At 44.9% G+C, this 27,019-nt stretch overlaps 1 protein-coding gene across 1 annotated transcript in view; it reads right to left on the reverse strand.

The window, feature by feature from the left end:
• SEMA3C (semaphorin 3C) overlaps positions 1-27,019 on the reverse strand; it is a 740,455-nt gene that overhangs the window by 551,510 nt on the left and 161,926 nt on the right. The gene's annotated exons all lie outside the window — the stretch shown is intronic.

Here is a 27,019-nt window from a genome sequence, read left to right on the forward strand (position 1 = left end):
ACTTCTGAATTGCTCTGTGGGGTCCCTCAAGGATCCTCGCTAAGTCCCACGCTTTTTAATATCTACGTTGCGGACTTGGCGAGGGTCATTAAATCTCATGGGATGCGATTGACTACTTATGCGGATGACACCCAACTTGTGTTGGCAGTACACAAGAATGGTCCAGTGGTGGCAGCTAAGTTTCAGGAGGGGCTACTGGATGTACAATCATGGATGCACAGTAACTGCCTGAAACTTAATGCAGAGAAGACCGAAGTGATGACCTTCGGTAAGATCTCCCCCGAATGGTCCTCAACATGGTGGCCCAGTCAGATGGGCTCCCCCCCGGTTCCTGCTGTTAAGGTTAGGAATTTGGGAGTTATCTTCGATAACAAGTTATCATTTGGTTACCATGTAAATAAGGTGGTCTCTGCTGCATTCTTCGTGCTGAAGAAAATAAAAAAACTCATGCCATACCTGCCTGCCTCAGCAGGGAAAACACTCATTACCACCTTAGTGTTTTCGAAGTTGGATTATGGAAACGCCCTCTTCCTTGGTACAAACAAATACATTCTGAATAAACTACAGTCTGTGCAAAACATGGCAGCACGGATCCTACTTAATATCCCCTGGCGACACCTCACTTCAGTAGCCATACGCCATCTACACTGGCTAAGGGTGGAGAGCAGAATCAAATTTAAGGCGCTCTGTATCACCTATAAGGCCATTCATCAGACTGGACCGAAATTCCTAAAGGAAGCTTTTCAGGTGTACATACCTGGAAAGGATCTACGATCAGCGGCAAGCTGTTTATTGCATGTTTCCCGCACAAGAACGGCCACATGGGGAGATAGACGTTTCCTGGTAACAACTCCCAAACTGTGGAACACACTCCCCCTGCATATTAAAACAGCACCAACACTCATTGCCTTTCGCAAGGCCTTGAAGACATGGCTATTCAACCAATAAGTTCACGCTCTGAATTTTGTGCATCCCAGAGTATCTCACTGCGCCTAGACACCCACGGGTATTAGTTGCGCATTAAAAATTCCAAAAATAAAATAAATAAATAAATCTATCAATCAGGATTTATAAAGTGCTGCAAATTACCCGTCAGGGTCTCAAGACGCTGGAGTTGCTAGCAGATTCTCAAGGAAATCAATGAAAAACGAGGCAAAAGCAGGAGAAAGAACATAAAAAATGGAGGAAAAGGACAGAGAAAGCAGTACAAAATGAGGCAAAAGCAGGAGAAAGCACTCAGAAAAGCTGGGGAGAGGAAGAAGAAAGTAGTAAAAAAGCGAGGCAAAAGCCAGTGAAAAACTGCGGTTCGGCAGGTTTCAATGTGTGTGCCCTTCAGCTCAACTCCCTTGTCCCAGGATAGGAGCAGGTGTGCGTCATCTGCATAGGAGATCACTTTTGCTCCCAATTCTTCTGCTAGCTGAGCCAGAGAGGTGAGATATACATTAAAAAGTGTTGGGCTCAGGGCTGCGGCCTGAGGAACACCTCTATTCACCTCACGTGTACTGGTGGAACATGGGAGAATCCAAACTTGCTGGCTCCTATTTGCTAAAAATTACGTTAGATTCGTGTGGGGGTCAGTATCGAATGCTGCTGATATGTCCAGCATAATCAATATGGCCACTCCCCCTGCATTCAGGGTTTTTCTAATATATACTGATACCTCCACCAGTGCAGTTCCTGTTTTATATCGGGCTCTGAACAGGGGTGGTTCCTCCACTAACGCAGAAGAGCATCGCCCAACTGCTTTAAGAACAGTGAAGAGAAAAAATTTAATGTAAATCGTTATTATCATTTTATTTTTTCACTCATAGGTGCGGGGAGGGGCGAGGCTGGCCAGAGCAGGGGAGGAGTGTTGAGCACACTCAAAGTGTGCATGAATGTTTGACCTGCCGTCTTGGGCCAGCCAAACATTCATGCGCACTTTGCATGTTCCCCACCAGGCTGCATTACACGGCCTGGTGGTGAATATGCACAGGCTGCCTGTCCCCGTCTGAGTGCTGAACCAGGGCTCTCAGACCAATCACAATGCTGCAATACAGCGTTGAGATTGGCGTAGGTGAACTTAGGGGAACCAATCCCAACGCTGCATTCCAGCGTTGTCATTGGCTCAGGCAGCCTTCCAGCCCGGGTACTTCCTGCGACGAGGAGAGGGAGCAGAGAGATGGTGGCTGGTAACTCGACCAGCAGGTACGTCTTCTTTAGTATTTCTTTATTTTTTTATTTTCCACTCCGGTAGCAGTCCAGCAACTTTGTCTCGAAGGTGCTCAACTCAATCCTAGCAGGGGAGTTCTCACTAGTTTGTTGTGTTCCAGAGTCTACAGCAGGTATTCAGCCTACTGATAGGCTGGCTTGAATGCTCAAAATCCTGGTATTTCAAAAGCTAGCAACCTTTTCAAATCATCAGCTGAAGCCGAACGGGAATAGGGGCATGCAGATGCGGCAATAACACTCTTAACTATGGAAAAAAAATCGCTCTTGATCAATTTCCTGCCTTTTCAATTTACTCCCCATAATAAGCTTGTTTAGCTTTAGTTACAGAGGCATAGTATTCTTTTTGTGCTACTTTAAACGTCTGTTTATCAGCTGAATTATATTCCTTTCTTCATTTCCGTTATAGCAGTTTACAGCGTTGTTTCTCTTTTTTAAGGGCAACCGAGAACAATGGACTGGAAGGTGTCTTTCTATGTACTCTACTCTGGAGAGCCGGTGCAAGCTCCTCTGTGGTGTTTCTAATTCAATCATCACATTTTGTGATATCATCCTCAAGTTCGCCTGACAGGTCCGGGACATGTTGTTTTAAAACATTCATAAATTCTAGCAGATCTATCTTGTTAAAAGCTTTCCCGTTACGGGTAATCCTGCCCAGTGCTGGATCTAATTTTGCTGGCACCTGCCAGGAAAGTCTGATTAGATAGTGATCCAACCAAATCAGGGCTTGTGGATCCTCCATTTGTATTGCAACATTGGAGAAAACGTGATCTTATGTCTGACCCCCTCGGTGAGTTGGTTTCACAACATATTTCTTTAAGCCAAGACAGTTCATCATTTCTTTAAAATCCAAGGCCTCATTATCAGTAGATTTATCCAGGAGTAGGTTAAAACCACCTAAAAGAATGAAATGCAAGTATCTTAGGGCTAAGTGGGTTAAAGCCTTATCTAGTGTTTTCAGGAACGAGCCAGCCGGTCGAAGTGGCCTATAAGATAGAACTCCTGCCCCGGAGTGATGGTGTGATAGAGAAATGCCGAAGCCAATGGCTTCGGCACTCAACAAATCTTTTACCTCTATACATTGGCAGCCCCATTCTTCTCTGAGGATGTAAATGTAAATGTAAATGTACAGGAATTTATATAGCGCAAATCACCAAGCGGTTTCTAAGCGCTTGCTTAGGGAACCCGTCCTGGTATTCCCCTGTGAGATAACCCCGGCAGGGTATCCGCAAGGTGAAAGCCAGTCATCCCGCCGCGAGGGGCCGTTGTGGAGATTAAGCAAGCTATTGCCCTGAGTCGCAGAGTGTGAACCCGTGAATCGAGTAGGCACCGGAGCGAGAATTGTCGAGTCCATGGACATTTTAGGACTCAAGACCCCGCCGAACCGGGAATTGAACCCTGGTCCCGGGCTGACCTCTGCTTCCAGGTCTGCCTCCTCTAACCAGTGAGCCACACTTCTCCCATAACTGCCAGTCCACCACCCCTCCCCACTTGATGATCGTTTTTATAAAATTTGAAGCCCTTGGAATAGAAGGGTTAGAATAGTCTGAAAGTCAGGTTTCCGTTATACATAAAAAATCAAGAATACCTTCCTCTAAAAGATCATAAATAATATAGGCATCAACGTGCATTAATCAATGCAGCACGGACTGTGGTGGAAACTTTCTTAATTGTCCAAACCGGGACAAGGGTCTGCTTTCCACTCCCATGGCTCCATTTGACATTTAGTAACCGGGGCAAGGTTCATAAATAAGTGCGTCTCTGCTATTTTTAATATAGATCTTACCGTCCAAGTCTTTTGAACATTAGCCCTGGTGATCACTAGAGCATGCACTAACCAAAATACGACGCCTATAGTTGTTCGACCCAGAAGGCTCCTTTTTCCTCCACTCCCAGGGTGCAACACAACTCCCACCTCGCAAAGCCAAGAACTAATGAGCAGCAAATACAATTTTTGATTCCTAGTAAAATACGTTTTTAAAAAGTTGACCGCTAAAAATCAGTCTCCAATTAAAGTGAATAAAGTGAAATGGGCAGACAAGCACCATGCTGAAACATGGACCGACCTCCTGGTGAGCCATAGGGGAATCAAGTTGATTTTAGCTGTAATTAGAGCATAGGTATCAGGAAACAGGTAGAAGGAGTGTTGCACAACTGTGGTCCTTGTCACCTCATTGCTGCATCAGATCTGTGGTGGCAGGGGCACAGGATGAAACACATCAGGATTTTGTTTATTTTAGGTTGGAGAAAATCAGAAACATCAGAATGGTCCAAACACATGGCTAGAAAAATGGCGGTAAGTCTATTTTTAGTAACGTTAGGATGAACTCAGTTTTTATCGATCGCAAAAACGATGTTACAGTTGACAGCTGATTTGATACTAGAATGGTTTATCTGGCCTGACAAATCTAGTAATTTTCTTGTACCTTCATTACTCCACTATGTATAATAATTTTCCATATGTCAAATATGAGGTGATCCTGCCCCAGTTTCTTGCAGTGCCTTTAATGCTGTTACCTCAGCCCTAAACCAGGGTGAAGATAGTGCGTGGTAGAGCAACTCAGAACTCTTAAAGGGGATAGTAGAGTCAAGTGCTGTAGCAATTCCCTTAAAATATCGAGGCCCACAAAGAAATGACCAGGGACATCTTAAGGATTTTGGGGGCCCTGGGCAAAACGAATTTTTGGGGGACCCTTTTCAGAACAGCATTCAATTTATGATCCAGTTTCAGATCTTTCATGCACTCTTTGGCCATGTCAAAGACAGTGCATAGGCACACTGGTCCATATTCTAAATGTGTTCACATCTAATATTCAAGGACCACGTGTGGTTTCAATATTCTAACAGCAAGTGCTCACTAATATTACTGCAAATAATCTTTGTGACACCCTCCCTTTTCTCATTTGTGAGGTCCTGTTTTGATCTAAAAGAGCTTTTGTATGGATGTTGCATGAATCAAAAACAAAACATTAGTTGCAGAATGACTGTAATAAACTCTCACACTTCACCCACATTAAAAATAAAATAAATTAAGGGAAAACGGCATTTGAAACAATATGTTTAAGAATTATTTAAGGTCTTCAGGGGAAGACTCTCTGCAGAAGAGCTGCCTCTATCAGGGTGGCCCCCGAAAGGCTGGGGCCCTGAGCCAGAGCCCACTTTGCCCATGCCTTCAAATGTCTCTGGAAATGACAGCTCTAATTTGTGCCAGAGTCAACTGATCAAAGAAGAATCAGTCGACGCAGTAGGCTGCCAGGAATTTGGTGGCAAAAGTGTGAACAATATTGGCTCATAATCTAACCAAGTAAGGACCAAAATAAATGTAAACTGTGCTAGCTTAGGGTGAGCAAACAGACGATTCAGCATGGAACCAGTACAGCTTAGGGGCAGCACGCAGAAGATCCAGCATGTGACAGCCACAGTGTTTAATTGATGCAGATTTTAAATGGCGCAAGGGCGAATAAATTCAGCCGCATATGTTGCTGAGCAGTAGAAGGCCTTTTCCTTGGCTACCTTTCTGTTGCTTATTGCTATATTTGGGTATTAAACTGTTGCTAAATAGGTTCACACAATACCCAGAAAGTGTTAACAAGCGTAAAATGTACAAAAAAATGAAGTAATACTATTAAAAAATGTGTCACATAAAGCGGTATAATTTGTCTTTTCTTGCCGCATAATTTACTCAACCCTGCCTCGTAATTCCACTGTCCTCAGTGTAGCCCACATCTCAAAGTTTTGATGATACTGAACTAACGGCTGGAATTTTCCAGGAGAGCATTAGAACGTTTCACCATCTTCCTCCATGGGGCTGCTGCAAATGCCTCCTGGCCAGATTCTTGATTCATTTAATCATCCACGTTCAGCACAAACCGCATGTGGTCCCGTTGATTTCATTATGAGAAACATACGCTGACAGGGCAACGCTCCCCAGTGCCTTGAAAGCATTTCAGAGATGCCAGTAGTTAGAGGAATCTCATCTGAGAGCAGGAGGGAGGGCACGTGGGAATGTCTGATAATATCACTCAGGACCTTTATCATAATGACTGGCCATTTGTATTCCATTGGAAGAAACATTTCCAGGAAGACAGACTGCATCAGCCTGGGCTCTAGCAACATGGAAAGATGGTGAGGGAATGAAATCCACGTTGTTAGCATCAATTGTCTTTCATGTGTACTTTACTTTTCTCTTTTAATGTACATAACAATAACTACATAGAGCTGCAATATGCCTTGAGAAGGCAGCTCCCTCAGAGTACTGTGATCGGGTCTGGGTCCAGCGGCGGCTCTAGGCTCATGGGGGCCCTGGGCAGGGAGCGTAGGTAGGGGGCCCTGGAAGAGGGCGTTTGGGTGGGGCGGAGCGCGGTGGCCAGTGAAGATGGGGGGGGGTCAGGGTGTTTGGAAGTGAGACAGAGCGGGAGGCTGCCAAATCCCTGCCAGGGGCCGCCACGCAAATATGTATCCATCCTCAGAGGATTATTATATTAAGGATATATATTGGCGTGAAGGCCCCTGGGGTTTGGTGGCCCTGTGCAGGTGCACAGCTAGCACATGCCTAAGGCCGCCCCTGCTGGGTTGGGGATACTGCTAACCCTACATGATGATGAAGATCAGCGGTGAACTCGATCTGGCAAAAAAGCAAGTTGACGTTCAATGGTCTGGGTCAGATTCTAGCTTGCAGGGATACAGAGAACTACTCCTGACATAAAGACGTGGAGTAAGTCCATAGACTGATGCATGTTTGCAAATAAATCCCTACGCGAGGAAGGTGGACACTGTTAAAAATGAAAGAAGATGAAGTGTTCTTGGGGGATGTGGAACTATTACAGGAGAAACACTCCTGGCTGAGCACATCTTGAAAAAAACTCTGGCTCAGATGTGATATATAAATGTTGTTGATAATGTTTTCACTGACATGTATATCACTCTGCTGTTGCTCCTCATGCTGACGTTCATGCGCGCAACCGTCTACATTTATTGATCATTTTGTTCACCAATTGCTTTTTCAAAGGAAAGCACTAAAAATGCTCTACTGCAAAGAAAGGGACATAACAAGACTCTATCTGTTAACATAGTGTACAAAGTGTTAGTGCTCAAAGAACACCAATTTTCAGACCTGGCATCTTTAGGCGTGGTTCCCCTGGCGCTTTGTCTTCTGCACTCCTTTTTTTGACTGTGGGCTCAACTTCATTTTTGTTGGCTTTAGGACTCACTTCTAAAGTGCATGTGCTATGTGCCTAAATTTAATGGCATCTAGTTTCTCCATGATTAGCATATTTGATTTACTGATAATTCCCTAGAACAGTGCACTACGTGTGCCCAGGGCCTGTAAATCAAATGCTATTAGTGGGAATGCAGAACTGACTGTGCAACCCACACAAGTATTCCTTCAATCATGTCTCAGGCTAGCCACTGCAGATCCTTTGTGTGCCGTTTTAAACTGCCATTTCGACCTGGCTAGTTCACCTACTTGCCAGGCCCAGACCTTCCTTTTTATTACATATATATCACTGCTAAGGTAGGCCCGAGATATCCCCATGAGCAGGGTGCAGTATATTTAAAATGAGGACATGAATTTTGAAGTTTTACATGTCCTGGTAATGAAAAACTGCAAATAAAATACACTACAGCAAAGCCTATCTCTCCCATGCATTAGCATTGGAGCTGCCTTGTAACGCTTTACGAGTGTAACTTCCAATTGGGTAAAAATAAGAAGAGTAAGTTTGGTGTCTCTGGACTCACAATTTAAAAACACATATTTTAGTGAAGTTGATTTTAAAACTGCAGGTCTGATAATCTCACTTTTAGAAAGTTGGTATTTTTTTTACTTTAACCATTCAGGGCCTCTGTCTATCTCTGGAATACACGTCTGAGTTGGGTGACAGTTTGGCTTTGTACATTCCCTCTAGACAGTCACACACAAAGGGAGCTGAGGCATGCCCTCCATATCCTAATGGCCCATCACCAGGCTGAGCTAGAGTGCGAGGGCGGAGCTGACACTTGCACCTGAATAGGGCTGTGCCTGACCCCACACAAAGAGTTGCATACCCTCTGAAGTTTGTCTAGGACCAGGGCCAGAAATGGAAGGGTTTTGTGCACTACAAAGAACTTTCTTTGAAGTCTCCCTACTTCAAATGTTAAAATGGGTATAAGTACTGGACCTCTGACGCCATGCACTCAGAACCCTTGTAGAACTGAGGATATTCTACCTGTTGTGCTGCCAGGAGGTACTGCCACTTTGCTGCTTGCTTTGCTGTGTTGGCCTGCTGCCTGCTACTTCATGCCTGGGAGTAAGAGGACTTAACTTGACTCTCTACATCCTGCATCTCTAAAGGTTCTTCAAGGGCTTGTTGGACTTGCCTCCTGTTTCTGAAGTCTCAGGGATATCAAGGACTTCACCTACATCTTGCTACCAGCACCTGGTCTCCTCTGCTGTGAGTCCCGCTCTGCCAAGTGATGCCAAATCCAGTACTTGGCCCTTGGAAGTGAGTGTTTGGTGCTGCAACCCAAGAGCCCATAGCATCGACTTCGAAGCGTTGTTCGGAAGCGGCACATTGTTCTGTGATATCGACCCATCGACGCTGCCTGCACCAAAGCCGTGGACACCACTCGCCGGCTGCGCGATACAACAACCTCAACTTAACAACACAGCTCCAACTCTGCCGACACAGCACCTCCAAGTCATTGCTGCTGTGTGAGTCTTGGAGACATCATTGCCGATGTCTGTGACACTCCGTCCCCGTCACTGATACAGTCCTAGCCCTGTGTGGCTTTGTGTCAATGCATTACCTGCAGCAAAGTGGTTCGATCGACACATGGGACTGACACACGGCACTCTTGACATTGACGCATCATCCAAGTTGCCCGACTGCGAACCCAATGCATCGCATTCAACAGCGACTCATCCCCTCCATTTTTCAACACATCGTCCCTGAGATTCAATGCATTCTAGGTACTGTCCTGGGGTGTGCTTCAATCCTGTATCCTGCTCCATAGTGTTTGGACTTAACATTTGGATTAGCCCCGGTCAAGCGCAACCAGATAGCCCCACATGGAGCTACTGACTTCTAAGTATAGCATTTTGATTTAATCTTGCAAAATTCATAACGACTTGTGTATGTTGGATTTTTGTCATTTTGGTCTTGTTTTACTCGGATAAATATTGGCTATATTGCAAAACTGGTGTTAACTATTGTTGTGGTGTTTCACTGTGTTACTGTGTGTGTTTGTATGGGTGTGTGTATATGTGTTTGTGCATAAATACTTTACACGTTGCCTCTAGATTAACCTGACTGATCTGTACCAAGCTATCAGAGGTTGATCACAAATAAACCTTGTTGTGACGTCATTCCGCTCCACGCACCGCCGTGGAATGCTGGAATGCCGAAGGTTCTATGCTGAGCGCCGGAAGCCAGCTGTCAGTTCCTTTAGTGTGTATTACACTTATCCTGACTAGGATCTTGGTTCCTGCTTGGACAGGGTGCTTACCTCCGCCAACCATAAACCCAATTTTTAACACCAATGGAAGGAGCTCTTCCTGCACGTTATCATCAAGAATCCTTTCATATCTAACTCAATTCTGGTGTTTATGCATAAACTCGCCTCTCCTGCTCTTTCAGCATGTGTACATGAGGTCTATAAGTATAGGCAAGGAATCTATCCTTTCTCTCTCCACTTCTGTGTTTGGATGGGAAGGAAATATAAGGTTCATGAAACTGAAGCAGCAGGCAAGGGAGCCACCTTTGGATCTGCTACTACCCGGCGGATGAACACAGCAAGCGTGTGAAGCTCAGGGACAGGGGCGGCTCCTCCGCTAAGGCATAGTCTCGAGGAGCATCACCCCACTGCTCGCAGACCAGAAATTTTTTTATTAAATGGACACCCCGTTCACTGCCAGCCGCGACTGCTCAGGGGTTCAAACATTCACTGACTAGAGTACCCATAATGAAATATTCTCCACTGCCTGAACAGTCTGGACATTTTGAGAAGAATGTGAGTTGTTATTGACTATGGGAAGAACACCAGACACTGGAACAAGCAATAGTTTGTAACTAGGCAAATACATGTGCTGGAATACCGGGTGAACAAAAGGAAGATTGTATTTTAATTTTCTTGGGCTGAATCATTGATAAAGTACAGCGTTTCCTTTCGCTTCATGAGAAGTTTAGACGCAAAAAGCTTCTCTGGAACACCATGAATAGCTTGACAGAAACCTGCAGAATTGTGCTGGGAGCTCACTGATGCACAGAAAACAAACGGACTCATTTTCTAGATATTTTGAAAATGTGTGCTCTGCTATAAGTGATGTGCTTTATCTGTCACTAGCAAAATGGCCGATAGAGCTAAGTGCTCACTAGCCACATCTGTATGCACCCGACAGTTCACAAATGTGACACCCTGCAGGGAAGATGAAGGCCTTCATCCTTCTGCGGTTGGCAAATGACTTCTATTAAATTGGCTACCTGTTTTGTACAGGGTTGCACATTATTACAATTAGACACCTAACTTTTGGGTAAATGGGACACACAATGTCTTCCTTAAGCAGTAGTGATTCAAAACTGTATTACTGCCACACCGAATCTGGTATTTCAAACAGGACGTTATTGTCCAAATGTATCTACCACAATGTGCCTCTCCTATTACAGCTTTCTACACGACCATGCAACTATGAATATAATCCTTCCACGCTGAAAGTCTTTAATTGGGTAATATTTTCATGAAGGGATTGTCGTAGTATCCGATCTCGAATGACATGAAGGGTTTCTAGGAGGTAAAAGTGTCCCCCGTGACACATTATGTATGAACCTCCCAGGCTTTGGCTGTTTTTGGGGAAGATTGTTTACTTTTGCAAAGTCTCAGCAAACACTTCTCTGCTGCCAGCTTTGCTCTGCTGCCAGATTCATTAGCTCTTCTTGTGCTTTTCTCCTTGTGCTTTTCGCCCACGGGACAATTAGTGCTGGCTACTTATCCTCGGAATGCACGTCACAAGGTCGCGTTTAGGAGAGTAACTCGTGTTTTTTCTCGTCATCCAAACCTGAACAGGAACACAACCCACAAAAAGTACACTATGAACAGTGCTTAATTTGTAAAATAATAAGTGCCAGTGCCCTGACCAAGGAGGCGACTGCAGCTTGCACTGCCCATTGCCCTGTCATCACTGCCACAAGCAACTACTAAACACCTCTCTCGTCTGCAAGTGCTACAGCTCAGATTATTCCAGGTCCCCAAAGCTAAAGGAATGGTTGGGGAAGCAGATGTTTATTTATTTATTATCAGGGCTCGGGGTTTATGGTATTTACTTTTGTAACATTTCCGTCTGTATTTATCCGTATTTTGTTTTTGCCATCTTATTAGTATTTATCCATACTTATTTTGTGTTTTGAGAATAAATGGAACCGTAAAATGGTATATTTCCATATTTATATAACTCTTGAACGTGCACTCATACATGGATGCCTGTCTCGATTTAGCAAATGAAGCAGTCACGCGTAACAAAACACTACACCCACAGGTACATATTAGCGTTATGCTACAAATATATGTTAACATATGCCTTTTTAAGGGAATCTCATTCTGTTTTTTAACTCTCCATGCTGTTTATCTGCTCAGTTATTGCCTATAATTCATGCCTTCTCTCCCCCTTCGCCCCCCTCCCTCCACTCTCATTGTCCGTGCCTTATCCCATTCCCGTACTCCTGTGTCCGTGCCTTCTCGCCCCCTTCTTCCCCCTTCCGCACTCCCATTGTCCGTGCCTTCTACCCCCTCACTCCCGTTGTCCATGCCTCCCCCCGCCATCCCTCCCATTGTCCGTGATAACTACTGTTTGCAATGGAATGTGAGTTCTATTGCATTGCAAATGCTTGTTTGGTAGGCATACGCAAATCTATATTTTTTCAGGCCTTCACTAATTGATGGTGGCATTGTTTTCCTTCAACTTTGATCAATTTCTTGTGTAGCCACCATAAGTGCTAAATTACAGAATATTCTTTGGTATCTGTCATTGTGATATCCCTCAATTGGCCTAGGACGTGTGCCAGTAGTCGAAAAATGTAGCCCAGTATCCAAGGCCGGATTGGGAACCCAAAGCAGCCTGGCAATTTTGTTGGACCAATCCCCGGGTGTAGGGAAGGCTGTGTATTGGGGGGTGCAACTCTGTGCTGCTGCTGCTTTTGTTACTGGAGGCCGCTATTGCAGCATCAATGCAAAACCAGCTCCAGGAGCGAAACCAGCAAAACCAGCCCCCACTGCTTAAAACCCGGCCCCCATCATTCCAGCCTCATGGGGAAAACCCGATGCCCACTACAGCCAGTCCAGCCCTGCCAGTATCCTACCAAAGTGGCTCGTAACTTTACACCATAATTGCCTGCAGGGACAACTAACAAAATATGAATGCTGCTTCCAGTTTGACAGATTGTCCTACAGGATCTGTCATCCCGACCTCCATCCAGTGTATTACATGCGCTATTGGGTCTTCAATTGTACAAGTTTAACACCCGCCTTGCTCACTACCTCTTTTGGGTGTTCGAAAGCTTTGCTCAAGTGTTCGTCATCAACGGCACCTAAATATTGTTCTCAGTTATACTTTAGAGATATAAATGTGACAAAATGTGTCATAAATGTGACAACTGTTCTATATATTTGGGGTAAGTGGGCTGCTAGCAATCTATATTCCAGTGGTCATTTTTCCTGTATATCTTGCAATTGCTGTGCATATTATCAAAGGGCATGCTGAAGCTGTGTGTAGTTGTAATGTTGTGCATTTGACAGTTGAAACTCCTGCTGCAAGGTTTTGAAGTATTTATACAATTTGTGTCTCATGAATCTCCTATTTCGGAAATACCTTCTTTATATTCCACTTGCGCACAACCTTCCCGATACTGACCCTCTGGCAATAGGCCCAATTTCTCTAGTGCCATTTTTAGCGTGCCTCTGCCTCGACAACCTATTTTTACCTCGAGCCTAGCGCAGCGCGCATGCGCTGCTCTAGCAAAACGACTTCTTGAAATCAATCTGTACTTTTCACATGTTCGTGTGTTTTTTTTTTGTGCTTTCTTTCTATTGATCTTTGCATGCGAAGGCAGCACGCAATTGGGCAAAGGCTGGTGCATGTACCACCATTGCCAGGAATTGTAGCCACCCACGGCCTACGGCTTGCTGTTACAGGCAGCGACACGCAGTGTGCCATCTGTTTTACGCGTGCAGCGGCGGGCACAAGCGGGCGCGCACACCACTCCGGGGCTTGTTTTTATCTTCATGTCTGTTTACCACAGCTCTCTTGCTCTTCCCTCCCCCCAGCCTCCACACAAAGGCTCTTGCAACGTCACAATCTCACCGCCCCACTATTGAGACACTAGATTTCTACGCGGCAGCTATTAAACACAAATCTAAATGGTGAGCGTCTGTATATTGCTACACACCAGTAGCAAAATGTTAAGAGTACAAACGTGTACAAAGGGTACACAGTCGCCAGCTCTGGCTGTTACGCCACATTTCAAAAGAAGGGTTTCGAAATTTGGTGACACTGCACAGCAGATGAGTTCAGATCCCTAATGATGCCTTGAACTCTTTTACCTTTCACAGCCCATATCGCGCTGTTTTACTTTCCGCATCACTTACATCATGAGAGTCAATCCTTACGTTCTGGCAGATGCACTGGGCTCGTGAGTCTCTCATGGCTCAGTCTTTTGGCGTCTTCCAAGGAGAAGACGTACAGGACTGGTGGGCAGTAAAATGTCCAATCCATCTGTTCCCAGGGTCCGTGCTGGCAGAGGTGCAGCAGATCATAGTCCAACACCCGCTCTCTGGTAGTAAACATCTTGCATACTGTAAGGTACTGCAAGGCACTCCTGCCCACCATGACCGGGTCCCAGGTACTGGCTACTCTGGCCGTGGAAAGGTAGCATGCAGCGGGTTGCCGGGACTGGCTTTGCCTCTCTGGCGTCGTGGCAACCACAGCATCCTGCAACAAACTCTCGTTACCTCTCTGGCCTCAGTCCATGGGAGCTGTTTTTAGGAGCTGAACTAGAGAGACCCCCGATCCCTGTTTTACATGCTGTTGGCAAAGTTTGGGGCCAAACACGCGCTGTAGTAGTGACAGCCATGACACCTAGCACTGAATAGGCAAGACGAACAAAGGTCAGGCAGAATTCCTTCACTTTCACTAATGCCAAATAAAACTGTCAGCCTGAACATAAAATGTCTGCTAATTGGGCCCAACCCCTGTCCCGTTATCCAATAACACAGACCACTGGGTTGGTACACATACTACAGAACTCAGCATGCAGCGTGAAGCTTGGGGTTTGTCATGTCGAGGAGGCTAAGTGAGCATTTAATCCTTCCCAGGTTGATGGACTGCGCTCCGCCTATCCTTTATCAAGCAATGGCATTGCCAATAGGTCTTACTTTTGGGACCTTATAAGTATTTAGTTATGCAGCACAATATCCTTGGTGCAACAACATCAACTGTTGCATGGCTAAACACTTATAAGATCCCAAATGCGAGACCTATTGGCTATGCCAATGCTTGTTTGGTTTGATATCTACTAAATTCTAACCAGGGTCTTCTTTGTATTATCCATCCAGGTCTGTGGTATCCACCTGCCATGTAACCCTCTCGGAGATCCCCTGGGACCTAGTACATGTTTATCAGATTTATTTGCCGCATTTGCTTGTGTTCTAAATGATCAATGATCATTTGGCACCTCCTGTGCAGCCAATAGTTTCTTTCAAGTTGGTTAATGTCATTCCCCCATCATATGGTCTTCTGCATAGGATAGTCATTGTTAACCTAGCTGCCCCCCTCCTCATTCTTCCCACAGAAGGGTTCTAGTATCAGTCTTTATTTGTTTAAAATATGTCTGTTATTAGATAGGGTTTGTTTAGTAGTACATATTGAAATGTTAGCAAAATAATTTTAAATAGGGCTACTCTGCCCATTAAAGAGGATGGTAATTTTCACCAATGCGCTAGGTTGCTTTTAAATTTATCCATTAGGGGCGTCAGATTCCTTTCATTTAAAATATCTCTACCTTTTGTTATATATATTCCCAAAGATTTAAAGCCCTCCCTTGTTATTTGTAGTGCAATAGGATCTCTGTCACAGGAATCCATATGCATACATTCCTTTGGTTGATATATTATCGATTTGGCCTAGTTAATGCAAAATCCAGAGTATTCCCCTTATCGTTTAAGTATCATGCGCAGTCTCAGAATGGACTGTGCATAATCTCAGAATGATGTGTATAATGAAACAAGGTCAACCTAATTGGGCGACGAACCAAAGTCGCCTAAGCAATGTCTCTTCCTAAGTCCAACTCACTAGAGGTTCCAGGGCCAGGGCAAACAGGATCAGGAATATTGGGCACCCTGCCTAGCGCCCCTCCCAAAGAGAGTGGTTCCAACATCTGCAATTCACCTTCAATTTGACTATCAGTTTTGCATAAATCGGGGTGACTCAGGACCAAAATGCAGGACCAAAGCCTATATGTCTTTATATTATGAACAGGAAGGACCATTCTACGAAATCTAATGTCTTTTGTAAATCTAGTGACATTGTTGGTGCTAGTTCTTGTATAGCCCTAGCTCTATGTAGGCACAAAAAAAGCATCTCAAGTTATTTTGTGTTCCCCTACAGAACATGACACCTCATTGTCCTAGACAGATCAACTTAGTTATGATTGTTTACAAGTGGTTAGCCACTACTGTTCCCCAAATTTTAACCTCCGCATTCAGCAGAGAAATGGACTGATGTGAGGCGAAGTCTTCCAGGTGTTTATGCTGCGTATGAATAGATATTATGGTTACTCTACGCAGGTTTGCTGAGAACTGTTAATCTTTTCTGGCGCCATGGAACTATCTCTGGTTGGTGGTGCTATTTTGTTAGCTAGGCAGCTAGCCATTTTTATGGAGAAGTCGTCTGGTTCTGGAGTCTTTTTGCTCTCTAATTGTTTTATTGCTTCTGATTCTTAATCTACCCTTTTCTCTCCTTCCATTTCCAAAAATGTGTCTTGTGCCAATTGGACTCATACACCTTACCAAGATATCCTGCCAACGATTGTGCTTTCTCTTCTCTAGTGGTGTCTGCCTCATCCCCTCTCTAGTAGATTTTTCACGGATCCATCTATGTCTTTCTTCTATTCTGCCACGAGCATACCTGCTTCATAGTGTAATTTATACTGTTTGCTACGATATTGTGCTCTGTTGTGTTCTGTCACCTGTATGTGCCTCTCTTTCAATATATGCACATGTTGTATGGGACCTATATAATTTATACTGTTTGCTACGATATTGTGCTCTGGCTTCCTGTTCTTTCAGCTGTCTGTAACCTCTTTCAATAAGTGCACCAATTGTGTTTGACCTACATGGGATTGATCCTCCCTGGTCAAACTCTAATTACACCAACAGTCACTCAATTGCCCAAGCCGTTTGCCACCCTCTGTCTAAATTACCGCATGGCCGCTCAACACCACTTTATATGATTCCATATCTGTACCTCTGATTGCATGAAGCCCTTATTCTCCTCAAAGTACCATTCTGTGATATCTACTAAGATTTTCAGACCTCTTGGTTTTTGAACTCCCAATGGAGAAGTTTCCACCCCTGGGCTTGCCTTTGGAGCAGGACACTCAGGCGTGCTACCATGAGGCAGTGATTTGGAATCCCCTTCGCCAGGAACTGTGTCCCCTCATATCTCCAACTATGTATTATGGGGACCAATGTTCTAGTTTTTTAAGGCTGTTAAATATATAATTTTATTAAAATCAAAGGTAAACTCAATTCCAACGCCATATCTAAAAATGCCCTTTGGCAGACCAGCTTTTCACATAAAAACCACAAACATCTTCCTAGATCAAAATCATTTTACTTGCTCATTTATCTATCTACTAACCACTCACAAACACACACCAAAAAACAACATATTTTATCAAACTATTGTGCCTTCTGTTCGATTGAGGGTGTTCCCAGGTCCACATGAGAGGGAGCGCAAGTACTGAGTGCGACACAGTGTCATGGAAACTTTGGATGGTGCTAGACAGATGTATAACCACGACACAAGTGCTGCGTATGAACGGCATACACAGATCCACTCAGATCATTGTCCCTACCACTCGCGGGACAGCATGACTACCTACCTGGAGGTCACCTAAGGAGGCAGGGATTCTCAAGGATTCTGCAGATGCCATCTTTTTCTCCAATGTTTTTGCTTACTTATGGCAATTGTAGATTATGTTTATGGAATTGCTTGATACATGGCTTTGATTTGAAAATAATAGAATGCAGGTCACTTGCCTGAGCTTCAGAAACATGTCCCCTGCACTATTTATATAAACTCTAGAAAAGCTGTTTATCAAGTGGTGGAATAATAAACAGAAAGACTGGGCGCGTCCACAATGATATCTAACAGTGTAGCATTATTTTAAAAGACTTTCAGAGTGATGTATGCATTGGCAGAACCCACAAAGGATTGTTATGATCTCAAAACAAGCTTGGGGAATAGTGTTGTCTATTTATTTCAATTTAACAGTATTTAATTTGCTAACATTTGAGGATTACTCTTGCAGATTCAACACTGACAGCAATATTATTTAGCATGCTACTTTTTTCAAGTTGAAGCGGTGGTAAAAGCGATTTCACAATACTTTGTGTCTATAAATCAAGCATTCACTCCTTATTACTGAAATGCACTCCAGGCGCTCTTCCATCTTCCGTGGAGGATGCCTCGCCTGTTTTTACAAGTGAACGGATTACTAACAAGTCATCAAAGTCATCTGCCAAACTAAATTCGTGAAGCTCGACTAAAGTCAAAACAAGTCAGATATTGAGTCAAGTAAGGACACAAATTGTAGACAAACCCAGCAGACACCAAGAAAAACATCTCAGGGTTTTTTGTTTCATCGATCCTGCCCTCACAAGGATCTTCATGGCAATAATCGAAAATCGTACATCCACCTGCCCTGGGCGCAAACTGGCAAAGACCACCACACCAGCGGCCCACTCCCACACCGCCAAACCCGTGGTCACACCGCCCGCCGCCCGCCAGATTACAAGTTTGCTTGTGTCTGGTGGGCTTTTTTTGGTGGTCCCACAGCGGTACCTCTAAAAATGGGCACCACACTGGGAACACCAAAACAGTTCCTGCATGGCATGGACTGTAAAGTCGATGCTGTGCAGGAACTGGGGTAAATGCACACAGGTGGGCACATGCTGTGCCTCCTCTACATGAATCCTCATGCACATGGGCAACAGATGGCCCTGTAGGCCCCCCTTTGTTTCGGGACCACCAGCCAGCCTTTGCATGAAGGAAAGACCTCCATGACACCGCTGGCGGTCCTGAAACTCATAGTGTGCATGGCGGCGCCACAGCACCAGCATATTAGTTAGCCCCTGACAGCTGCACCTCCACCAGGAAATGGCGGTTCCCTGCTGCGGAGCAATGGCGGTCTGACCATCAAGGTTGTAATTTTGAAGTTGGACCGCTGGTGCTGTGCCAGCTGGACCACCACCACCATGCCCATGACTCGTGCTTTGGCCCAAAGAGGTTTACAATGGAGGTGCTTGACCCCAGCTATCGTATGCATTGCCAGGAGCACCAGCTTTAGCCTTCCACCTCCATCCAAAAACATGATAATTTCTGTTACCTCATAGAAATACTGCATTGCCTGGCTTGCATCCTAATGTGAGACTTCAGAAGGTGAATACACTGAAAAGAAGGTTCAGGTCGAGGTGTAACATTCCAGGGTTACCCCAACAGTGAAAACAGATACATACATAGTTTCAGATTCAACATGGATAGAGTGGTGGTTCCTCCGCTAAGGTGGAGGGGCGTTACCCCACTGCAATGCAGCAGTGAAATAAAGGAGAAATAAAATGATAATAACTCAAGGTTATTATCATTTTATTTTGTCCTGCTGTAGCAGCTTTGCGGGGCGGGCGGGGCTGCTCAGATGACAGGAGCAGGGGGAGTGGGGTGCACATTTTGTAAATGCGCATGAATGTTTGGTTGGCCGTCTCGGGTTGGCCAAACAATCATGCACACTTTGTATGTTCTCCATCCAGGCTGCATTACGGATGGAGAACATGCCCAGGTTCCCATTCCCTGGCTGTGCTCTGAACCATGGCATTCAGCACATTAAAAACACTGCATTCAGCGTTCCGATTGGCTTAGGGGAGCCTGGATGTGCTTCCTGTTACGGCGGTGTGAAGGGACGAGAGACGCGACGGTAGGGTAAGGTTTTTTTTCTTATTATTTTTATACCCATTACTCCCAATCTGTGCCGGCCGCCACTGCATGGATATCATAAATGACCTGTTACTCATTAGGTTCCATGTTGCTCCAAGTCTCTGCCAAACAGCACAGGCAGCTACCCTTCAGCTTTTCTTTCCAAAGAGCCTATAGCCCAAGATTATGTTATTCTAGTCCTAAACCTGCCAATGCAGAGAAACTGAATGCCCCTTTTTGATTCCTTACTTGCCCCCTACACCACCTGTGGCACAGATACGTACAGAGAAGTATTTCCTTCTCTCAAACTTACGGGGAAACTGAAATGCATCTCACTTCTGGGAAAGCACACCTTTACATCCCGGCACCCTGCTGGCACTAAAGGTACCCTGGGCTCTCTGTTGAGTCACTCAGTCACAATCCTCTTGTCATCCACCTGTACTACTTACCACCAGGTAACAGTCAGCAACAGGGACCTCTTCCAAGAAGCAGCAGCTATTTGTATCTGGCAAAGCCTCACAGAGGCCTTGCAAACTGGGCCCCCCTTTTGTCTTCAAACTTCAGCCCTGGACTCCTCTGAGGCAGGCAAATCCTGAGAGGTGGCCAGGCAGTGCCTTAAAGTTGCGATCTATCTAGTCATTCTAGGTCTTGTACGAAGGACTCTTGAGTGATGTCTGACAGGACATACTTCTCGTTTCCCATTCTTCTTGCTTCTTACACCAAATGCCCTCTGGTGGTTCTTTATAAGAATTTCAAACTAGCCTGAGCATTGTACTCATGATGTCACAGGAGCTGCCCTGTGGGCCTTGGTCACATGATCAGAGCCAGCAGTAACTCTCTTAGTCATGCACAAGAAAAACCTAATAAAAGCAACTCAGACCTGATGTAACCAATTAAAACAAAGCATGATGTAATGATAGAATGTGGTGTATGCCTGTGGGATGGATGACAGTTGGGAGATTGGGCTGAGCAGCAAGAGAGCTGCTCCTGGTGGGGCTTTAATGATCCTATGATTTGGACTTATAATTATTCAATAAACCTACTTAAATCATCACATCAATGCTACAGCCTATCTTATTACACACTGCCACACAACTGTTGGTTAGACTTACATATTTATTGCAACAGGACAGATAGGACATGTAGTACATGCTATTATTTCACCAATTCACGTGTGTTCAGGAACAAAAGTCCTCAAACTTCACGGTTATTTAAAATGACATATCAATTATCCACTGCTGTTGCATCAATAGAATAGTGGGCAACCATCATGTTACAAGCACAATTGATGTGTTAAAGCTCCCTTTGACATTACAAGATACATTGCAGTACATTAACCCTACAATATCTAGATAACAGCCACAACAGAAAGGTTTGGTTGTTTCTGCTTCAAATAATGGTGATATCCGTTATGTCAATAACACAGCATTTTTACAATCTCGTTGGTCCATAAAAGATCATATTTTATATGTATTGTGCTTAAATTAATTGGCTTTTGACAATATTCATCTTCATTTATTTTGCCTTGAACATTTCATATTGGGAATGAGTAACCATTTAATATCAATTAGTTCCTATTGTATCGGAAGGGCGAGATTTTGATCGATACCTTATCACTATTGATCTAAACCCCGATCTGGTCGACTGAACCTTTGTTGCCTGTCATTGAGGGAAGAAAGTGCATCTCTTACCAAGTTAGTTCACCCAATAAAGGACTCCGCTCCAAAAGATCACAAACAACTTCTAGCTTTCAAAAGTTTATTGTAAGGTTAGGATAAGCTGCAAATACAGGCATCTCAGAATGAGATTCACGAGATACACAGGTCCAACTACATACATGTGCTCTCTGAAAGCCCTCAGACGAGCAACGGAAATTACCAGCACAAGTTCTAAGAATAATAAAGCTATCAGCATTGACGCATATTGAGATCTCTCCTTCATTTAAGTTGGAGGAAAACACACAGGTTAGGCTGTCCCTACCCTGCTCTAGATGGTATCCCTACTTAACCAAGTCTCAACCTAACAAAAGGTGTCAGCAGTGAATGACCCCCAAGGGAAGTCACTCACTCTTAGTCTCTTGGTGAAAACCTATAGTTCTCCAGTCATGACCCCTCTCTGCCTACCCATCCGCTCTCTAAAGGGTCCTCAGGCATCTGCTCTAACTCCACCCAGGGGTGCTGTCCCTAATACAAAACAGTCAACAACATTTGAGACGCCCCTCGTGAGACGCCCCTCACGTGGTGTAGCTTCTGGCTTTTTCCATGCTGCTTTGTATTGGGCCTCATACGTTGGAGTTGACCTTGCTTCTCAGACTCTTCTCCGGCCCGCTGATACCCCTTAAAACATTCCGGAACCCTCCTCCATGTCTGGGCCGTCTTCTGAACAGACCTCTATTCATATTATTTATAATTGGATCCCCCCTTTTCTCTTGCAGACAGACATCTGCAGCCAAGATCCCAACTCTCATAGACTTCCAAAAAGTTTCGCAACATTTCTCGGCCCAGACCAGTACGTGTAAATCAATGTTAAAACATTTCAGGCCTACAGCATTTCTCATAATAATTATAGCATTCAACTTCTTCATTAATTAAAGCATGTTAATACTCTTATTCTATTATTCAGTAAACACATCTATACATCATGGCCCATTAATGCAATGACCAAAACATTAGTGCAATCTATGTCGTGAAAAGAAACACCTTCCCCTTCCCTTCTAGCTCTGGCCCTGAGGCCTACCACATTCTGCGTTTAACCACATGCCATCTTACATTTTAGCAGCTACACGACATGGATTCAGGAATAATCACATCTAATAAAATCATATAGTGTCACACATTTCTGTATTAGTTCCACTTCTACTTAAATCTCTACATTAGCTATACATTCAGAATATAATTGCAGATACTACTAGCACTCATGGCATTTCTCCTCATGATTTGTGCTTACTACGGGTAAGTGTGATGCACTCATACATTTAGGTCAGTTTGCGCTCTCTCAGTTCCCCCCTTTGATGACCTCTCGGGGTCATCACTAACATTTAAACTGCAGTTATTGCTAGCATAACTTGTCTCTGCGTTTCCAGAGCCCTCAGACTCCTGTACTGATTATCTTGTATGGCAGCCAATCTCTGCAGCTGCTCTCTTTGGGCCCTTTCTGACCTTTTTGCTCTGTACCATTTGAATACCCTCACCAATCCCCACAATAGGATCCCACAGATCAATATTATGATGATAGGTTTTAGTATATACCACACAAAGCTTTTGCCTAGGGTGGAGATCCACCCTCCAACTTCACTCATTCCGTGGCCCACCTTTTCCCAGACATTTTCTCTACTCAAGTCTTCGATCTCCTTATGAATATCAGTTATGTTCCTAATAACTTTCTCAAGGGGCTTTGAATTGTCTGGAATGTAAGTACAACATTCCTGGACCTTCAAAGCCTTACAGACTCCGCCCTCTTTTGCTAGTAGGACGTCTAACGCAAGACGGTTCTGAAGAACCATAGCCCTTATCGATTGCATCTCTCCTTCTACCAGCATTAAGGACTGAGCAGTGCTGGCAGACAACCTGTCGACGACTGTTGCCAGTCGTCTAATTTTAACATCATTAAGGATTAGTCCCAAAAGAGGGAACACAGCTCCAAAGACATCTCCAACCATTTCTGCATCTCCTATATCTCTCCTTCCCCTCGATGATGTCTTGCCCTCGATGATCTCTAAGTCTTGTGCATGATATATTTTGGGGAAGACAATTGCTAGGTAACATGATCCATACCAGTTGTCAGGTAGTCTCACGTAGGCATTTCTTCCACATACAAAATACACATTTGGAATCACTTGCATTCCCTTCAGGAAATCTTTAGTATAGTACTCTATATTGAAAGCATGTTCACAGCTGACTTCTCCCACGTATACATTTTCGTAATACGTTTTGGCTCGGTGAAGACATAGCTTTCCTCTCTGCGTCTTATCTAAAGCTATTGGACCACTACTACCCTTTCTCTTGTGTGCCTTCTCTTCCTCGGTCCAATCTGTTTTCCATTGTCCTGATTTTTTCAAAATCTTTTGTCTCCTGTAACGATCATCCACCTGCCCTATGAACTTCTTCTCGACTTCTGACACTTTGCATGTCAGGTTATTTCTACGGGCATGTGAAGTATCTAAGGTAATCCAAGGAATGAAGAACTTGGCCAATCTGTCTTCACTTTTCCAGTAGTCCCATTTGTTCATTTGCTTATAATTTGGGACTTCTGGCAACACTGAATCATAATTGGAGAAATAGTATTCAAAACTATCTCTCCCATAAAATATACTAAGCAATAAGCTACATGTAATGCCATATGTCAGCGGGAGGTGATGATATCTAATGCCTTCATCTACAGACGCCGGCAACTGCATGCAGACGTAACAGTCCTTAACCTCCATGGCATCCACGTATTCATATAAGAGTTTAGCATAAGCATTTGACCTAAAGTCTCCTTGGGACTCATCTACGTGTAACCTGCGGGCTTCTGCAGCTAATAACGCTTTCTCTTGAGTGTTTTCCCTTTTCTCACCAGCAACAGTGGGTGTAAGCGTTTCTACAGATTTCACATCAGTTACCTTCGCCTCTTCCTCATGTCCCTTTACATAAGAAATTGTTACCACTAAAGCTATTAATATTATCACTCCTACTATTAGTGTACCTATTATACATTTAGCTCTGCGGTTCTGGGTGCCGGCTTCCATTTCGTCAGACAATATGGCTCTCTCTTATCTTGGCACAAAGTTCTTTTCTTCTCGTTCCTTTACAGTCTCTTTTTACTCTTTTTGTCTTCAGAATCCACACAACTGGAAGCTGACAACCTTCTTCGCAAAGGTCCTTTAACAGTTCAATAAAGACAACCCTAGCCCTTCTCCATCAACTCAAGGGAAGGTCCCTAATATTCTCTGCTTCCTGGGCGCTAGGTAATCTTCTTTTTTCTGCTCGCTTTATTTACAAAGTCCTTTAAGCATCTACTATCAGGTTTGTGCCTGCAGCTTCGATAGCAAAGTTCAGTATTTCCAAACGAAGATTGTGCTCTTCATGGGCTGTTATCGTTGTACCAAAGTCGGGGAATTGCAATTCTGAGAGAAACATGTGTTTTAACTTGCTGAGGCGGGGAGGTCTGGGGAGCATGAATGTTAGTGACCCTTCTTGTTCGACTCCGGGTACCAACAGTCGTATTTCCACGGTGACGATGGGCTCAGAACTGGACACCACCACCGCTCGGATCCTCCCTGTCTCCTGTTTCAAAGACATTTGTCGCCAGATATGTCCACTCAGGGGTGGAGTATCTTCTGCTAGGCACACGCACTCTTCTTGACCTTCTTCGGTCCGGTGCTTCAGCGCCCTGAGCACCTTCTTCCGGGTCTGAGTCTTCTGATATCGGAGGAAGGGTTATCTCTGGAGTTGACCTCAGGCTAGAGCTCCTTCTTTGCGGCCAATTAGCTTCTCCACGTGCCCTTCTACTCCTTCTCCTTCCTGTCTGTTCTCGCTCTCTGTCAGACTTGTCAGTGTCTGACTCGTACTCCCAGCTACTTTCTCCTTCTGTAGCGTCGTCTGTTTCGCTGTTGTACTGACCGTCCTCAGCTTGGTCAGACTCGTTCCCTGCTTCCGCTGGCACCTCTACAGCTTGGCTAGCCCCCTCTATGGCTTCTCGGTCCTCTGCTGGACGTCTATCCGAGAGAGGAGCTGTTTCTTCCAGAGGTGCTGGAACCCTTCGCGTATGTGACGCGTGGATCCAATTGGGCAGGCCTCCCACCTTCACAGCCGTGTTCGCGATCAGGATGATCTGGAAGGGCCCACGCCAACGAACATCCAGGCAGCTTCTTCTCACATGTTTTTTCACCAGGACCCAGTCCCCAGGATACAGGTCATGGCACGGGCCCTGGCACGATGGAACCTCGGCAGCCTGCACCTGAAGGGACACAGAATGAATGGCGTCAGACAGCCCCTTACAATAGTCCAGGATCATATCATCTGTGATATTTAACAGTGCAGTAGTTGGGACAGATGGCAGCCTCATTGCTCTCCCCATTAACACCTCATGTGGTGACAACCCCGTTCTTCTGTCTGGGGTACTACGAAGGCTCATGAGGACCAATGGCAGGGCGTCAGGCCAACTCAGGGTCGTTGAGGAACACACTTTTGCAATTCTGGCTTTGATCGTGCCATTGATCTGCTCCACAATTCCTGAGGCTTCTGGTCGGTAACTGCAATGCAATTTCTGATCTATGTTCAGAGCCGCACAAATCATCTTCACAAGCTCGCTGTTGAAATGCGTTCCCCTATCTGATTCCAAAGAGGCCGGCACCCCGAAGCGCGGAATGAGTTCCCTAAGCAGTAACTTGGCCACTGTGAGGGTGTCGCACCTACGTGTAGGGTATGCCTCAACCCATCTGGAGAATACACAAACAACCACCAGGACATAGCGGAGGCGGTTGCACCTCGGCATTTCAATGAAATCTATCTGCATTCGATTGAATGGACCTCCAGACCTTCCTATGTGGCTTAGTGCAACTGGTGTTCTTTTCCCTACGTTCAGCTGCTGACAGGTCACACAACGCTGGCACACTGCTTCTGCTGCTATTCTAAACTTAGGATTGTACCAGGTCTGTCTAAACACTCTCAGCATAGCGTCTCTCCCTAGGTGTACGGGACCATGTATGTGTCTGGCCATTGGGCTCACCATCTCATTGGGCAACACTGCTCTGCCATCTGCTGAGACCCAAAAATGGGACTCACCCACTACACATCCTGCCTTTTCCCATGTTTCTTTTTCAAAATCAGGAGCATTTTCTTGCATGGTTGTCAGTTCGTCCCAAGTATCAACAGTTTCCAATATCATGGCTAATTCAGTCCTTACATTTATTCCACCCACTTCCACCTCTGTGAAAGAGTACCCTTGTTCCGCGCAATACCGCGCGACTTCGTCGGCATATCTATTGCCTTGCGAGACGAAGTCCACATTTCTGGTATGTGCGGTGCACTTTACAACTGCGATACCTGCTGGACATTGCAACGCCTCTAACAACAGGCGCACAAACTCTCCATTGCGAATGGGAGAGCCTGAAGAGGTCATGAACCCTCTTTGAGACCATAACTGCCCGTAATCATGAACCACCCCATAACCATATTGGCTGTCGGTGTATATGGTGACTCGAATTTGATTGCTTGCCAAGCAAGCACGTGTCAAGGCAATAATCTCGGCTACCTGAGCGGAGTGTACTCCTTCCAGGCACCCAGCTTCCACAACTCCAGTAATTGTACAAACAGCGTAAGCTGCTCTCAACTGCCCAACTTCGTCTCTTACACATGAGCCATCGACAAAGAAAATTTCGTCTGGGTCGGTCAGTGGCTCATCTACGATGTCGGGTCTGGGTTTGGTGCATAGTTCAGTCACATCGAGGCAGTCATGGTCTGTACATTCATCATCATCCTCGATATCATTTGGGAGTGGCATCAAGGTGGCAGGGTTCAAAACAGAGCATCTCCTGAGGGTCACATTCTCTGCAGCAAGAATAACTTGCTCATAGCGCGTGAGCCTGCTGTTGGTCAGATGCTGTGTTTTGGTCCT

Source organism: Lissotriton helveticus, chromosome 1_1 (assembly GCF_964261635.1).
Source record: "Lissotriton helveticus chromosome 1_1, aLisHel1.1, whole genome shotgun sequence".
Classification (NCBI taxonomy): domain Eukaryota; kingdom Metazoa; phylum Chordata; class Amphibia; order Caudata; family Salamandridae; genus Lissotriton; species Lissotriton helveticus.